At 41.3% G+C, this 17,724-nt stretch overlaps 1 pseudogene; it reads right to left on the bottom strand.

The window, feature by feature from the left end:
- Positions 1–11,434: 11,434 nt before the first annotated feature.
- Positions 11,435–17,468, bottom strand: LOC116669448 (tudor domain-containing protein 7B-like; annotated as a pseudogene).
- Positions 17,469–17,724: the final 256 nt, after the last annotated feature.

Raw genomic sequence — 17,724 nt, 5'->3', positions numbered from 1 at the left:
ATCACGTCATCAAATGGTCTAGTATGACTAGTGGTATTAAATATAAAAACGAGCATTCACTTTCTTTCTTTAAAACTAAAATAGGAATTAGGCCTTAGGCTTGTATTTCGAATGCAATAAACATAATTTTAAAAGTTATGTTTTCCTGTATGATTGTACTTGTGGAAAGTGTTAGGTGGATCAACAAGCTCTAATGCAGAGATCTTCAAGGGGGTCTGGGAACCTAAGGGGGTCTTCAGAGGTAAGTGCGGGGGCCGCTAAATTATTTAAAACAATTTATTGATATTAAAATGTCTGAAAATATCATTACAGTATTTGAATCAACACATCAAAAGCAAAGATAAATTGTCTTTTTTTGGAAAAAAATAAAGTTTACTATTGAAGATAAGATACTAAATAAGTAGCCAGGTAGCGATAAAGTTAAGCTTAAAGAATCCCTGTGCCTTCCACATGTACCGTTTTAACTTTAAAACAGTGATATAAATAATATCCTTTTATGTATACAATATATGCTGTAGGGGTCCCTACTCAGTCCCTTTTTCAGATTAAGGGGTCCCTGGACTAAAAAACGTTGAAGGTGACTGCTCTATAGCATTATTGTACTTTGATTTTGTTTTGAAATTTTGGAACAAATATTGAAAATAAAGTAACTTTTTGTCAAACCAAATAGTTTATTGAGTAATGGCTGTCATGAGGGTGAAAATATAAGACAGATTCATTTTTTAGAATCTTCATTTTAGGGGAAAATTATTTGTACTAGAAGCTATTCACGTGACCTGAATGTACTTGCTTTTCAGACAGAACTAGAGAAAAGTGATAAAAAAAGGAAGAATTGTTTTGATTGAGAAAAAAACAACAACCTGTGAGGCAGGTGTACATGACATATGGTTTACCAGATGGACAGCGAGAACTGTTTAACATGTCGGATGGAATGCGTGTTCCACTTTTCCCTGCATTCATCAAGGTCCCTCTGTAGCACACCTAGGAACACGAACGGAAGAGGATAGTGCTCTCGACTGCCCACGAAGAGATGTCTCTCCTTCAAGTCATTTCATGAGGTCAATCCAGAATTGAGACCTAAACACAGACATTAGAGATGTAGTTTTGAGGTGATGCAGATCCATGTTATGGATTCAAATTTTCACAATATAATGGACATTATAAAACTGTAAACCTGAAGTGCCACAAAAATAGTGGGTTAAAAGGGGGTCTCTGTGTTTTTAAGTGTGTGAGAGAAAAAAAAAGAGGAAAGTCAAAAGTATAACTTCTATGATGTATGCGTGACAAGTTAAAGAAGAGGGTAACAACCATGCCATCCCTTATGATTTACAGAATTTTAAATTTTGTTTTGTTGAGTCCAGGTCACAAGCAATTTTTCAGAATTAATCAGAAATATTTAAATTCCATGACACATATTATGTTCATATACTAGAGCTGTAAAAAATATTTAAAGATGAGGACACACCTTTGTTTTCGGAAGTAGACCACCAGCTTTCGACTCCGTTGGGTTGCGGTTGAGGAGCCATACATATGACTGGCAGCCCAGCAAAGCCATCAGTGTGGTTTTGATCTTAAGGCACACTGGATTGCCACCATTGTTCCATTTTCTGTACCACAAATCTGTGCGAAGTTGCAGTTGTATGATACCACATTCTGAGACACAATGCAGATGTTTTGCGCAATGACCCCTGGATCATTGTTACTTGCTCCACACACACACCACAGTACTTGCGGGAGTAGCCATTCTATACAGCCACTAATGGCCAAACACATATGGTTTTAATTTAATAACCATCAACATGACAGACAATGGTTTGGTCCACGGGCAGCTGTAAACTCTTCTACAAATCTTTCGTCTTGCACGAAGTTGAACTCCTAAGGGATCAAGCCTCTCGTCATGCCATAACATCATCCCTTCTCACTGTGAGAGAGTAACTTCTGGCGCAAATCTGCCACACTGGAACGTAGCCATAATGCTGGCCTGGACCCTTCAGCTCTTCTTGTATGGCAGCTTGGACAGTACTAAGAGGAGAGAAATGTGTTTTCCTGGAACTGAAAAACTTTTCAATTTTCTTTTAGAGAGCGAAGGCTCATTTTAACATTGTGAGTTGTTGCCAGGAAATCCAAAATTTCATCATAGCTGTAGCCATCATGGAAATACTTTCTAACAGATCCTCTTCTGTGGGGCTGCTGATGCTGACCCTGACGAACATAAAGGGAGAAAAGATTAAAAGTAACATTTCAACCAAGGACAGGTCATAACACCATCCGGTCTTCCGTGAAGAAAAAATTAGGGCAGATCCCTACCACCTGGACAATCTGTTTTAACCCCTTTCCTCTGGTAAAAGGTCGAGGTTCTGTCACAACCAAAAATCATGCTAGAAGAAACTATTTCTTGTCCATGGCAGTCTCATAAACCTCCCTTGCCTTAATTGACTCTGAATCGATTCAGATTTAATTCTATATACAGAACTACTACATTATGATAGAAGCGTTAAAATGTTAAAAGAAATTAGAAAATATAATTATGACTCTTCATATTTTACAAAATATGTAAGCTATTGTATGTACTACTAATTAGTATTCAAACAGTGTGGGTGTGTTGAACCTTTTATTTTGCGAACAAAAATACATATAATCAATCTACTTACTGTGTCTTCAGCTTGTGCCAAAATCTGTACATTGTTGCCACATGAGCCACAAAAACACTTGAACAGTGCTCTGATGCGGCCACAGAAGGGCAAAAACATGGAAGTCTGAAATATTGACATTGATTGACACGTTAATGCCAATCTAAAACACTCAGGTGCCCAGTTCAGTAGTTAGCTATCCTTACCACGTGCGGACAAACGTTAGCTGTGAAAGATCAGGCACCACAGTTTTGTCACTACCAAAACTATTGAAGAATCAGTCTCAACACCGCAGCTACGTAAACCTGTTGTTCGTTAAAATACTGTAAAAGAAGAGGGCCAAATGTTTAAAATGAATACTAACCTGTTTATGTGCGTCGCTACCTCCACTTTTGGTCCCGTTTCAAAACAAAGTCGTCGTCAGCTCGCTCTCTCTCTCTCCGTAGGGTCTAAAATCAGCTGTTCACGTAGCGCTCCCCCTAGAGCCTGGAGCACTTCCGTGTGGATTTTTAGGCAGCGGTTTTTACTGATTAGTTTTCTGTTGCTAGTTTTTTACTTGCATTGTGTTTCTGTTTGCATCGTTTTTTACTTGCATTTGTTTTTTCTGTTTGCATCGTTTTTACTTGCATCGCGTGTGTGTATTTGGTTGTGTTGTGTGTATATGCAGGAGCTTTGCTGGATGCTGCGCATGGTGTTGTCAAATAATTGAAAGTTGTTTTCTTAATTTGCTGTGTTTTGGCTATTTGATGGTTTTCTGAAGTTGCACGGCTGTGGCCTCTGTCGGCCACCGACATTCCTGTTCCGTCCACTGCGTATTCCAACAAAGGCCTAATAAACATAATAAAGAGTTATTATTTACTAATATATTCAAGCTAGCTATTATCATCTCGACCGCAAGTACGGCAAGCGAAGAAGTCGAGTTAAAATGTGTTAATTAGCTAGCAGCGTTACACCACCTGCGCCACGCCGACGGTGTCCCTTCGATATTTGCTACCTAGCGAAAGGTCACTTAGCGGTTTTGACTGCGTGGAAGCATTGATAGGGGAAAATTGGTTTTCAAAAATCAAAAATGAAAATACAACTGAATCTTAAATTAGGAATAAATATTAAATGCACATATTCTTACCGTACACTTATCTGTCTGTAACAAAACCATATGTCATAATACGTACTAACTAGGCTACACAAAAAACACAATGTAACATTTTCAACAAGGCAGCGTAAATCGTCAGAACACTGCAAATTAACCGGAAAACGTGGGCACGCGACAATAATTGGATTTTAATTGCCTGTATTTTGTTTTTTGATTATCTTGGTTAATTTAATTCTTGAAAAATGAAAATAACAATAATAAATTAAATAATAAAAACCTTGATGTAAAAATATACTAGCAGGGCTACAGAGCATTGGTATAGGCTATAACAAAACCACCTACCAACCCACCAGAATTAACAAACGTTTTTCCAGGCAATCTTTAATAATGTGGTTAAACACAAACTTGTAGAGCAAAATAAAAAAATGATGACCACAATAAAGTGATAAAAAGTCAGTAGCCTTTACACAAACCTGTTTTCTTGCTCAATGTCTCATCTAAATAAGATATAAGATACAGTACACTAGTTTATAACTAGACTACTTGTGAGGGGGTGAGGTGATGAGCCTCGATGCTTTGCAACTCTTCTTAATCAAATTGTTGGTTGCCACTGGCCCCAAAATCTCTGATGAGTCAGGATGTATTGCATTAGGTTTTACATCAAACTGGCGAAAGGCATGTAGTGACAGGAAATAGATGAGTGGATCAAATATTGTTTGGTATTTAAAATGTCTGTCTGTATGAGTTCTCAAATATTATCCTAGATACAATCAAGTCACAGCCCAGAACCATATAAACTGCATTGAAACACATGTGAAACATTATGAAAACATAAATAAAAATGGCAGCACTGCAATTGCAAGAGTCTATAATAAAGACATTTAAGGTAGGTTTTGATGGGACCAATAGGAAAACGGACCTCTTTACAAGGACACATAACAGTCACTCACTCCACACTTTGCTTTCTAATGTTGGCGCATGTTTAGCCAGCGTAATTAAGTTTTAAGCTCTTTGATCAAGGAGGTAAAAGGAGAACGGAAAAAAACGGAGGACAGGATAAGGGACAGCACATTTACAACAAAAGTGGAGCACACTCAAGGGGACGGAGTGGGACATCTTTTGGTTCGTTATTCTGCGACCATTTAGAAAAAGGAATTAAAGGTAAGAAAATTGCAGCAACGTGACTGGATTTTAGGGTCTAGATGTAGAAATCAAAAGATAGGCAGTCGCAACAAAAATGTTTTTTACAGTAAAAAATACTTTGGAAACACGATTTTGATCCTTGCAACTTCTTTGATCCATAAAGCTTTATGGAAATATTTCTCAACGTTTCAAATAATGTAGTTACAATGTTACACGCCATAGGCCTGTATGTTTACTGTTCCACGCATGTCCAAGAGGAGTGCGGACCCTCACAAAAGTATGTCGACCAGCCACAACAGACTGGGTATGTTGGAAGGTTATAGGATTCTCACTAGGGAGCCAACCGTCCCGCGTAGCGCGTGCGGCCAGCGTTTGAAGCCCAATTCATCGAGTCCCGCAATTGAGACCGGTGTAACGCAGATATCAATGCTTGCCGCTCCCCCCCCAAAAAAACAAGTTGGTCGCTCGTATATCTTGGAGCCCGAGGCAGCCAAAGACATTAGGACTGTTGGACAGAACTGCGCGTGAAAGTAGACAGAGAGCGCTGCCAGCAGCCGGGGGGTGGTGGGGGGGGGGGGGGGGGACACTAAAAGCTGCGGTAAAGTCGGGCAGTTTCCCAGCGATTCCAGAACAGGAAGTGACTTAAACACTGTGGTGCGATTCATTTATATAAAACTATAATTCAGACCCACATAGCAGGCTGGAACACGTCTCTGTTGTAATTGTAGCTCCAAAGTGTCTCATTTTTTGCCCCATCTGATGATTGATTTTAAGTTAACAAAACACACTGGAGATATCGTGCGATCTGAACGGATTTGTCATTCTGACTTCTAAACGCATATCAGCCAGAATGTACAGAATATGTCTTAAATACAGACAATAGTTAAAATCCCTCCGATTCTGTTGCTGACAGCGCAGGCACGTGCAGTACCAGACACTGGGGAAGGATTTTAGGAAGCGCTTTCAATTCAAAAAAGGAGAAAGAAGGTCCGAGTTAGCAGTCTGGAGACCCACCCACAACATAGTATAGAAAGAGAAGTGTGGGTACAAGGAAGACTGGGAAGGACTCTGTAGTTTTAAACGTCCTGTGGTGTTGAGCACAACTACAATCCTGTAGTCCTATAATTTTAATATAATGTATTTAAAGTGAATAAATTGTAATGAAAAATAAAATTAAATAGCTAAAGTAAATCGTAGGGGAAGTGACTTTCACATATATTATAATGTATTGAGATTCAAAATATGAACTTATTTAGAAAAAAATACATGCTTTATTCATGAGACTTAATCAAGCAGTTCAACAGTTCCAGGGGTAGGGCATTAGTAATTATACTATGCAAGGTGCTAGAACATGGGCTTAATCAGTATAGTGGCCTGCCCGGTGGGGGGGGCACGCTCGCGGGCAGTGTCCCACAGTGTCCCTCAGAAACATACATTGTCCCCCCTTGGGTTATTAGCAGGTGGTACCCTAATTCAACAGCATTTTCTGATTGATGATAGACAAGCCAACATTGTGGGATGCCAGATTCTTTTACAGTAGCGCCATTAGTTGACCTGCCACCAACTAATAATTCAGGGGGAAAAAAACGTGCAAATAGACAATGACTAACTATGTTGAGTGTGTCGTGTGGTTGAGATAATTTCAGTGTATACATCAAGGTGTCTTTTTAAATCTCGGTTGACATGTAAACACCTGAGATGCCCTTTTCCCATTTATTGGTTTGATTATTTGTTTGCATGCAGAGCCAACGATGGGTTCACGGATCGGGTTCAGTCTTCGAAGCACCCAAGAAATCATCAAAGAAGTCCAAGAAACCACAGAGACGCATGATCCAAGTACAACTCGGTAGCTCAACAGTGTTTTTGGGGCGGGTAAAGTAGCCAACACCACGTAGTGTGATTTGAATCTTGTGAGATTTTAAGGATGTGTTATGGTGACTGTCGATTAGGCAAGTCCACTGTTGAACAGGTTTAAGTTAACTTTCTACTATCAAACACAAATTCTGATTTGCCATCTTTAGACACTCGTTTTATGTCAATAAGTGTGTTGCCCTACCCCCCTGTTTCCTCACAGTAACAACTTAAGAAACTTTGAAATTGGTTACCCTTTAATAAAAACCATGGACTGAGAAAGGACTGGGGATTGAATATATGTATTGTGATTAAGAGCGAAAGAAGGATCTCCACCAATACAGTGGATGTCAGAAGCAGGCACTGTGGGTAGACATTAAAACATCGAGTCAGAAGTGAGGTGGAGGGGAAGTCAGGCCGCGCGTTTTCAAGGTTTGTGCCTGACTTCTCGAGCCTTAATAACTAAGCCTGGCTGTCTCACGTATGACGGGCTCATTGTTGAGGTTACTGCACACGCTATAGGATTACCCAAATGATGAGCACCGCCAAACACTGATCACCTTGGAAAACACACCATCTTCCACGTAATTTAGAGAAAGATTTACAAACATGGGTCATACCTGAGGACTTGTAAGTATAAAACATGAAATTAACATTAGTGCATAATCTTAATACACATGCTTATAAATTATAAAGGTACCTCAGCACATCTTTGACAGACAAACACAAACACAGGACATTTAATCAAAAGTGAACTTTGGAAGTGTTTGCATTAACTTTTTTGTGATAAAATGATTATCTTGATTTGTATTGCCCGTTCCTATCTATTAAATGATTACATTAAACAAGGTTTTTATGGTTCTGCGGAGGAGAGAATAAGCTCAGGTGAGTTGGGACGGGTAAGTGTCCACGTATAGGTAGATTACATCACTTGTTAAAATTGTAACATGTAATATATTCCCTTTAAATGGCATACATTACAGTATGTAAAAACACATCTGGAAACTGTCTAATACTTTCTGATCCATACCTTTTCACACAGAGTTACAAGAGGACTCAAAGAGTTTGACACGATCAAGACTGGTCACGTGATACGAAAGGAGTAGGCTGAAGCATGGGACCATGGGAATACATGCCCACGAATGGAGCTGGAGATAGTACAACAGATAAAGATGGAAGAAGTGAGTGATAGAAGACCCTTAAAAATAGAATCCAAGGATCAAGTTTTTCTTGAAATTGTGAATATCTCCTCCCACAGTGGGCCAGGGTTAATGGACTTGGAAGCTTTACATGAGCTAATGGGACCCAGGGATGAGGGGAGAGCTGCGGACATGCTTGGGACTACCAAGAAGCTCCAGTCGGCCTTTGTACAGGTCAGTCAATGAATAAATACAGTAGAAACTGAGAAGAAAGGGTCGCAGAACGGAGTTTTTTTTCAACATGAGCCGACATACGCGACCTCACAACAGAACTCATGAAATATCGTTTAAAAAAAGTAAGGTCCCAATATTGTAACAAAGAGAGATTCTCATGTTAATTTTTTTAAACTTACAAGAAAGGTTTGAGCGTTGCTTGTAAATAACTGTAGTGTAAAGTATTAAAACACTTAGTCTGGGTGCAACAGATAGCTGCAGTTGGTAGGAGCAGGCACCCATTATATAAAGGTTACGCCTCCAGCAGAGGGCCAGGGTTGACTCCGACCTGCGTCCTTTTGCTGCATGCAATTCCCCTCTCTCTTCCCTGTTCATGTCTTCATCGGTTCGTGTCAACAATAAAGGCCAAAAATGCCCAAAAAATAATCTTTAAAAAAACTAAAGCTCAAGCCAAAGAAAATAAGCACAGCACCGTTTTCAGAAACTGTGCCTTAATGAGCAGTCAGGGGGGGGGGGGGTCCGGGACTGTCTGGGTTGTGATATCACGACTATAGTGTTAGGTAGCAAGGTTCCCACTACGTGCTGGTTACAGTCATTCCTGGAGGCATGGGCTGCACAATTACACTGATGTGAAAGATCCCCAAAACGCTATAAACGTTCAGGAGGCCTCCACATGGCTCTCAAAACCGTTCACCAACTCGTTCAATACCGAACGCCTTGTCACAGCCGTTGACGTTATGCACAAGGCCCTCAATGACTTACATGCATGCGTGGCCGGACAGGTGTTAAAAACAAAGAACAGAGAAGCATCAGAGTTACTACACAGAGGAGAGAGAGACGTTGGATCTTAGAGGATGCTTACTTTCAACTATATTTTTACATAGAAAAACAGGTCTATAGTAAAAACCCAAATACAAGTAGAAACCAGAAAATGAGCACTGTTATGGGTTCTTGAATAATTGGACACTTCACAATGGGAATTACTGTCTATTTTAGCATTTCCTGCTTTTGACCCCTCTGAAGTTGTCAATAATTTCCCATCACTTTGTCTGGTTTTAAAGTTTGACATTGATGGAGATGGAAAGAGTACCCAAGATGAGAGAAGGAGGCATCAAGTGCGATGGCTGGGGGAAAAAGCTGAAAGAAAGGGGAACTGGAGGAGATCTTTAAAGGAGACTGGACATAACGCATGGAAGGCATTGACTTTGAGGGAGATAAAGAAAATCAGGAACATTTATACGTCTGACTTTGGCCAAAGTGTGCATTTCATGCTTGTGTAATCGAACCCATGTATGGCACTTTGGTGTCAGTCAGAAACGTCGACTGCTTCGTTTGTGTCTTCTTTCTCTTCAGAGTTGTTGATGGTGCATCCATTCGCTAGCGCTAAAGACAGCTTCTAATCCTTTCTTAGATGTGGACATTCAACTACACCCACTATTAACAATATTGGTATAGACATCTCAACATTTTTGGGTGCCTAACTGTATAATTAAATGAATGCGTTGATTTTTTGGGAAATATGCTGTAGGCTCGGTTGTCGCAGCAAATATGGGCATGTGTCAACATGTTTTTTTTTTGGAACAGCAATACCACAATATTTTGCCAGTGCTATAACCTATGTAAATAAGACTGAGTTTTACTATTTTAATCAAGCAATAAAAATGTTTTTTACACGCCTCTCAATTAACACACACGACTGTGATATATAAATCATAAGAATTAATGGACTGATCAATTTAAACCTCCTCAAACAGACTTTACAAAAAACCAGTCTTTATTACCTCCGGTCATTGTCAAACATCAAATGGTGTAAAGTACTTACATCGTCTAGCGAAGAAAGTGATTATATAAATAAAATTCATGTCACATGTCAATTGTCAACAACAATCGCAGATGTGAGGCTTTGGCAGAAATGGAGTCTCAGAACTGGAAGAAGCATTTGCAACAGTTCCAAAACCATGGTGCAGAAGTGTTGGTCAGAAACAATAATTCACAGTTTAGAAAAAACCCAAATCTGGAACCAACCATGAGAATAACTTATTTTCCATTTGAAAATCTAAAAAACAAACTGGTAATTCAACCTGCTTATTATTAGTATTTTATCCTATAACATCCATCTATGTATATATGCACAATTAAGGACAATCTGTAACATGCAGCATGTGACCTGGTGAAATTAAAGTCTCATTGTAAGAAAAAAGAAATAAAGGAGAGATACTAACAGTTGTTCCACAGGAGGAGAGAGAGAGACGGGGCACTGAAGGAACAGGAGTCATGAAGTGGGCTTTAAGGACGTTATCCCTGTCATGCACAGTCAAGGAGTCGAGGAACTGTCGTATTATGCCTTTCATTCAATGGAAAATCTAAATCTTTGTCTGTCAGTGCCAGGAATTGTACCACCACTAAAAAAACTATGTTGAGGATAAAATAAAAACATATCATACACAAGTATATCCTCCTCACCAACCCAATAACTCAATGCTCCTGGTCCTGCTTGCGTCAGTAAAGTACAGTACAACTCAGGGTCAGCATGTATATGCAAACGTGGCAACTGCAAAACTAAACTGTTTATTAAGCATATACAAAAAAGTGGTACTACTAAGTTCTCCTACATTATGTATGTCGCCGTGAGTCACGGACTCGTCTATTTCTTAAATTCTCTGGGATGGTATGTCAACTTTTGGACATTTTATGACAACAGAAGAAATCCATCCGAAAAGACAGATTTTGTAAACAACTGCATTATATGTCGTCCTGAGCATGTGAGAAGAATTCCTTTCATCATTATGTGCACTTCTGCACGGCGCAAACGTCGGCAGGTTTGAAGGGTATTCAGGCGTCCGGTCTTTCCGAGGATGGGGACAGACACTAAAAACGACGGTACGGTAGATGCTGTGGGTTAAAAGCCCCTACCCAAGGTATAAACATGCATGTTGTATCATTTCACAGCTGTGGTGGAGTATTATGGATAGATCAGCAGTGTTACTGTAAGATGATGGAATTTTGGGCATTTGTGGAAGTTTGGACAAACATCATGCATAGGCAATTGTCCAAGGTCACACTGCAGTTCATCAAAATCAAATCACAACATCCTTCGTGTTTAGCCCATTAAACACAACGAGCAAGTGGCTAAACACCTCACCTCTCGTCTTTCTGTTAAGCCCGTCCCTAAAATGTAGTCAAACTCCCATCTCACTATTCATTTGTAACATTATCCTTCCTTTTTTATACTTTGCATCGTCTATTTTGTCTTATCACAACTCACAGCGTCTCATGTGCAACAGGACAACTGCTGGCTAGAAGTCTTGTCAAGGTCTTCTGTATCTACAGCTATCTTGGTCAGCTCACAGCAAATCAGTCATGATGTAATGCACCCAGATATCCCTTTCGTACTGTGAAGTATCCCCCAGGAAGGACCATCATACTCCTGTCCCATGGGTTTGTGGCTTTCCGTACGGCCTCTAGCTGGGCCACAAGTGGTTTCTTCTCCACCTGGTTATGATACGATGGAGCTTCCTCGGGACCACTGCCTCTGCTTCATCCTGCGAGGGAAAAACAGGTGTGAAGGTTATTAAGCTAGTTTGGGGAAAGGTTACCATTTTAAGATTTAATGGTACATTAAGGACAACGCATAGTAGGGCACATTCCAATTACATTGTGTTCACTGGGAAAACATGAAATAGCTTAGCCAAGAAAGTAGGTGTTTTCTAAGTAAATTGTTGACGCAAACTGGGCGCCCAAATTAGCTCAGTTGGTAGAGCAGGCGGCCTGTTTTTAGAGGTTTACTCCTCGGACCCAGGGGGCCTGGGTTCGATCCGGACATGCGTCAAGTGTAATGTTGAGTGCGTTGATATTGAATTTGAGCTAAACTAAGGAACCCGGACACCCAACACTTGATTGTTACACCGGGTATCCCGTCCCTGGCAGGTATGGCAATGGCCTTAGTAAGGCCTCCTCCGGCAGAGTTTGGCAGTCTGTGTTAAACAGATGTACTCAGATCCGGTTAGTACACATGCCCCAGATAATCATAATCCTGTAAAAAATACTTTTCTAATTACAAAAAATGTCCCTGCCATTTCAGAAAATTCTACTAACTAATGCACGAATGTAAGTTTTTATCAGCACAAATGCTACCACCTGTAGAAGAACAATAATATAGTATAGTAGGTTGAGGTTAATTTATAAAAATGAATTTGTTTGTCAGACTCAGGCGATGCTTTGCATGTAAAATATGAATCTTTAGTAACAAGTAACTATGCTGTGTCATATAATGTTAGGATGCATTAGTTATTGTACAAGTACAATAGTTGCACTTTGATATGTAGTGGAAATCTAAAGTCAATCCACCAGTGGGAGTTTGGATGTTACCTTCGGGACCTTAGTAACAACCATCAGATCGTTGTGGTGGCTCCGTGCCTATCTACTCACCAGCCAGGACAGTGATGCCTGGAACGGCAGCGTCTGAACTCTTTGATCAGAGTCTGAGCTGTGTGCAGCTGACAAGCTATGTTTACCATAGTCCAACTCGTATACACAGACACCCGCCCATTGAGTCAGAACCTCCTTTCACTAAGAACACGTGCCAGCTGAGAAAAGAGAAGAGGAAAGAGTGATAGACTTAGGAAATGCTCCACTTATTATTGAATATCTACAAACGAATACAAAACCGGAGACAAGGCAGAAGCCCCCTCCCAAAAATACTCAATGGAAAATCAAAGTAACTCAACTCGTGCTCCACTTAGCAGCAATATATATATGATTCTTTGCGATGTGAGGGGTTTCTGCTCAGTGTTACTGTAGTAGAGACATCATATCTCGCCCCTAATCAACACCACCAGTTTGTAAACTATCTCTCCAGGGCTGCAGCACAAAGTGGCCTGGATGGCACGCCAATGAACATAGGACGTCATAGTTGTTCTGAGGAGAAAACACGATTCTACATGTGAACACTGAACGTGATTTCTAGGATATTAGTAAAGGGCCAGAAAAGATTGCAATCCCATCTCCATTACATGCGGGGGGGCAGCTCTAACAGCGGTGGCAGCTGGATGAGGAGGGGATGAGGGGGCAGAGGGGTATCTGGTGCGGAGGCTGGTGGTCAGTTTCCTCATCATCTCCTTTGGGGCATGATAGAAGCCCTTAGGAATGAGGCGTTGGGCTGGGAAAGAAAGTTGATCGTTGGAATTCCATTACTGTAGTCACTGGTGCTGGGGCCTTTGGAGGATAAAGCTGCTGTGGAGATCTTGGGCAGGCCTGTGACAATAAGTTAAAAACAAGACATTTAGAGTATACATTACATAAGTTTAAAATTAATTTTAGCTAGGACAGTGAAGGATAATCAGGTCAATAAAAAAGTAGCAGAAACCTGTGCTCGTCAGGAAAAAATCTGGTGGCTGTTTTGAAACACGGCCGACTGGGCCATCTGCCCCCATTGGATTTGAGGCTGCGGGACGGGTCGTTGAATTTCTTGTCGGTTAAAAAGGTGGGAATAGATGCAGAGCTTGGTTTCATCTACCTTGGCAACCTGGTTGGGGATGTCGAGGTTAAGGGAAAGGTACATGAGGGACAAAACAGAACCGGTGAACCGAAACAATGAGGCATGCTTTGAGTGATTTTTAAAACAACAACTAGCATCACGTTGGTTAAAACAAATGAGATGTTTAGCTGATAAGGAAGGGTGGTCAGCAATTACCTTCATGCTACAGTCTGTGCGTTTAAGCACTTTCTCTCGAAGCCACGGACAGACTCTGGGACTCCAGGACCAACATGAAGCCAGGTCTGCAGTACGCACTTACAGCCTAAAAAACATGGTGCTGGAAAAGTCATTTTCTCAGATACTGCAGGACTGTATGAGGAATCTGTCTTCAACCACGACACAAAAAATGTTCCTATTGACATATCATTGATCTCGACTGTTTTCACATTCTGTGCTTGAAGACATAGATGTGACCTGTGGAGGGATGGCCAATGAGGTCATAGAGGAAACGGAGAGGGAATCCTCTCAGCTCTCCAAACAACTCTACAGAAGCCTGGAAGCCACATCAATGAACAGGAGGTCCAGCACTCTGCTGCCATGCAGGTGGGTCTAAAAGACAAGAAATTATCAGGGAACCTCATTGTTACAGTGAAAAATGGCAATGAATCATATTAGTTTCATGGAGGTCTATGTGTCACGGGAAATACAACTGCCTCTACTGGGCATTTGTTGACTATATTCCCTTGTCAGGCCAACACAATCACTGTGGATTGTTTAGCAATTCCACCATCTGTGCTGCAGGGAACAGTGCCATCTTTACTACTACGCCGGACCATTTGCCTTTGGGTAGCGAGCCAGACACCCTTTCCCACAGAAGGTGGATGGAAACAGGAACTTGATGTTACCTGGGAACAGAAATTAGTTTCTCAAGAAAACCTCATAAGATTATATTTGATTGACTGTACTCTGCTGCACTGGCGAGGGTACTGGGTATGTGAACTGCTGCTTTTAGGATCCACTAAATTGGAAAGACGTTTGCAGGAAATCCGTCATAGGTAGATTCAAACCGTGACCGCGGCATCGAGGCATAAAAACCTCTCAGTACACGTGTGCTGCTACCCACCTGAGCCACCTGGCCGTAGGGAGTGACGTTTCTTCTACATTAGTCAAAAGATGAATGATGACACCAATGTTACCACATAGCAGAAGGAGTGACCCTAACATACACTTTGCCAAACTGGTTATTACATGTGAAAGTTTTTCTCTGAAATTCTCTGGCTAGAAAAACAAAACCAGACCATCCAGTAGGCTATAGGTCATGGAAATGGTATGTCGATGAAATGCCGTGTAAAGATCTATTACTTTTCGCCGCTTAATGACTTCAAATCAACAAACAAAATTCTTCGGATTGCAAGCTTGGTAAAGGTCCAATATATAAAGCTTCCACGTGTTAATAAAACATGACGTAAGCACTACTAAGCCGTAGAGTTAGAGCAGTGGACACCTTGCAAAAAGCACACATGCTGTGCTGCTAACAGATTAAGTGGTTGGTTTATAAAATGATAAAAACCTAATCTCAATCTGTCCCAACCTGCCGAAACTAGTTGCAGCACAACCAAAAATAAATTCACAAAAGGCTTTGAGAAGGGGACTGTGGGAGTCCTAGGAACAGGCGTTTGCTCCTTGTGAATATGGAGCATAACTAACAACAGTGGACTATGAACCAATAGACATGGCTAAGCTTCATAACAGACACCAAAACACACATTGCAAGGAAGGTCATATTATTCTCTTCTTGTTCAATTATGGAGGATGCAATACACATATGTGGGCACCCAATGTGTGTTTCCCTTTGCCAACAGTAATTGTATATGTTTAAATACAGAATTACTAGTGCAGGAGCTAATGCCATGCGGCAGCTAGATAAACTTACAAAGGGTAACATGTGAAGCTACACAAATAAAAGGCTGAGTGTTTAGCAAACTCAAATTTTGCATGTCCATAGTTTGTTCTAATAAAGACTTGTATCAATGTAGCCTCATGCGTGTGATTGTTAAAAGTTTGGTCAACAATTAAAATCAATGGGCAAATGTTGCATCAACAACTGAATAAAGACTCACATTTTTCCGTTTCAAAAGTCAAGGAGGACATAAATGTAGCATGGGTTTAAACAGTAAATGGAGTATGTCTCTATAGTCTCCAGTAGTAAATTTTTTTTTGTAAGATTGGCAAGAAGTTCTGGAGGGCAGCGAAGTAGATGGTCCCATCTGAGCCGACGATTCTGACAGTCACATTCATATTAAGCGTGTTGCACCTGGGGAGAGACAGGATTCCAGGATTCGATGATGTCAAACAGACACACACCGCAAACAAGCAATATACACAAATTCTGCTCTACCTGATAAACGGGCTGATAGCGTTTTGTCATGCAAGGATTTCATGGCAGGCAGCGTTGATGTTGAATCATCATCCTGTGACCGTGTCGTAAAGGACAACAAGAGGGGTCTGCCCTCTCGCACTAGGATCTCACCAATAGGATCCTCCCACTCGCCATGCTCTCAAACTCTTCAGACAGCAGGCTACTGACCAGAATGGATCCAGGCTACAGCATACACACACACACACACACCACACACAACCCACACACACACACACATTACACACAACAAACCAAACACACACACACACACACACACACACAACATCATTTAAACTAGAGGCCAATAATATGCTGAGTAGGGGAAAATAAGAAGAAAAAAGTCAGACGCCCGCAAGGTTACATGTAGTTGCCTGGAAAAGGCAGTTGACAAAAATTTCTCCTGCAGATCAAAATTGGTTTTGTGATCACATCTGGAAGCCATGATCCACATAGTTGCACCTCCAAAAAAAAACACCGGATACACTGACAATTCCTCACTTCTCAAGATTCATAGGCGCCTGTAACCTTTCCCATAGCGTTAGCTTTTGACTTCTAGCTTGGGGCTTGTCAGCCATGACTCGCAGGGGGGGGACCTTTTGCGCCCTCAGAATTTCCTACTCATCCTAGCCCGGACAGAACAAGTTTGGCAAGAGGATGGAGATGTCAAAGGAGAGTTGGCTGACTGAGTCGATGCCATAAAAACTCCTCATTTCATCCTTTTTTTCCATGGACTAATGAGCCTGGGAGTAACCTTCACCATGTAAATAAGAGTGGAGGAAAGACAGACAGTGAGAGTGTGAACTGTCCAGGCTATGGTGTTTCATTTAATTTCAGGTACCCTGCCGACTTGCCTCAGCTCAATTAACTTTTTGCTTTTCCATTTTGAAAAAAAAGTGACCTGGTACTGCCAAATAGGTACTTTTTTTTTGTTTCACCTCCGTCGAGTCAAAGCGAGCGGAGGCAATACAAAAGGTGAGAACCTGCAGTATATGATTGGTCAGAGAGAATCCCTTACTAATCCTGCGTCATCATTGCAAGCAAAAAGCAAGGTGTGTCCTGAACAAACCTGCCAGTGTTTAAATAGTTTAGTTAGTGTTTTCGTTTTTTTGCTGCCTCCAGTTTTTTTAACTAAATTTGTTCACCTTCAATGTTCCTGTGTTACTTCACGACAGTTTCCTTACGGCAGTTTCCTGTGGGTGGCTATGATGACCGCCACGAAGAGGCCGGGTAATAAAATATGTGCAGGATGTGGGAAACGGGGCACCGTGGCGAGCCGAGCACGAGTAGACCTGTCTAGCAGTGGTAAAGTGACATTTACAGTAACGTTGCACTCCAGTTTCATCCCCTACCTGAGGATAACTCCTTGGTGTGGTGGGCCTCCACCACTAGCAACCCGGGGGTAACTCCTCTTTGGGGATTTTGCAGAAAAGGCACAGCGTGGTACTGAGCCTCCTCCCAAGCTCTGCCTCAGCCTCAGGCTCATCCTCGTGGCTGAGTCGTCACTGTTACAGTTTCATCCTTTACTCCCAATCCTCCAACTACACTGTGCGGCTCATCCTATATAGGATGGCCCTCTTGGGGTTGCAGGCATCGGGTAGTAGATGTTGCAGATGCGGGAGAGGAGATGAAGGTTCTCAAGGACATGGGTCCAGGAAGTTGAAACTTGTAGATATATAAAATTTAACAATATTTATCAACAAAAATGCACCTGGCTCCTGAGGTTGGTAATGACGTTAATA

The sequence above is a fragment of the Etheostoma spectabile genome, chromosome 19 (genome assembly GCF_008692095.1).
Source record: "Etheostoma spectabile isolate EspeVRDwgs_2016 chromosome 19, UIUC_Espe_1.0, whole genome shotgun sequence".
In the NCBI taxonomy this organism is placed as follows: Eukaryota; Metazoa; Chordata; class Actinopteri; order Perciformes; family Percidae; genus Etheostoma; species Etheostoma spectabile.
The sequence above is the reverse complement of the archived record's forward strand: the minus strand, read 5'-3'. Positions and strand labels throughout refer to the sequence as shown.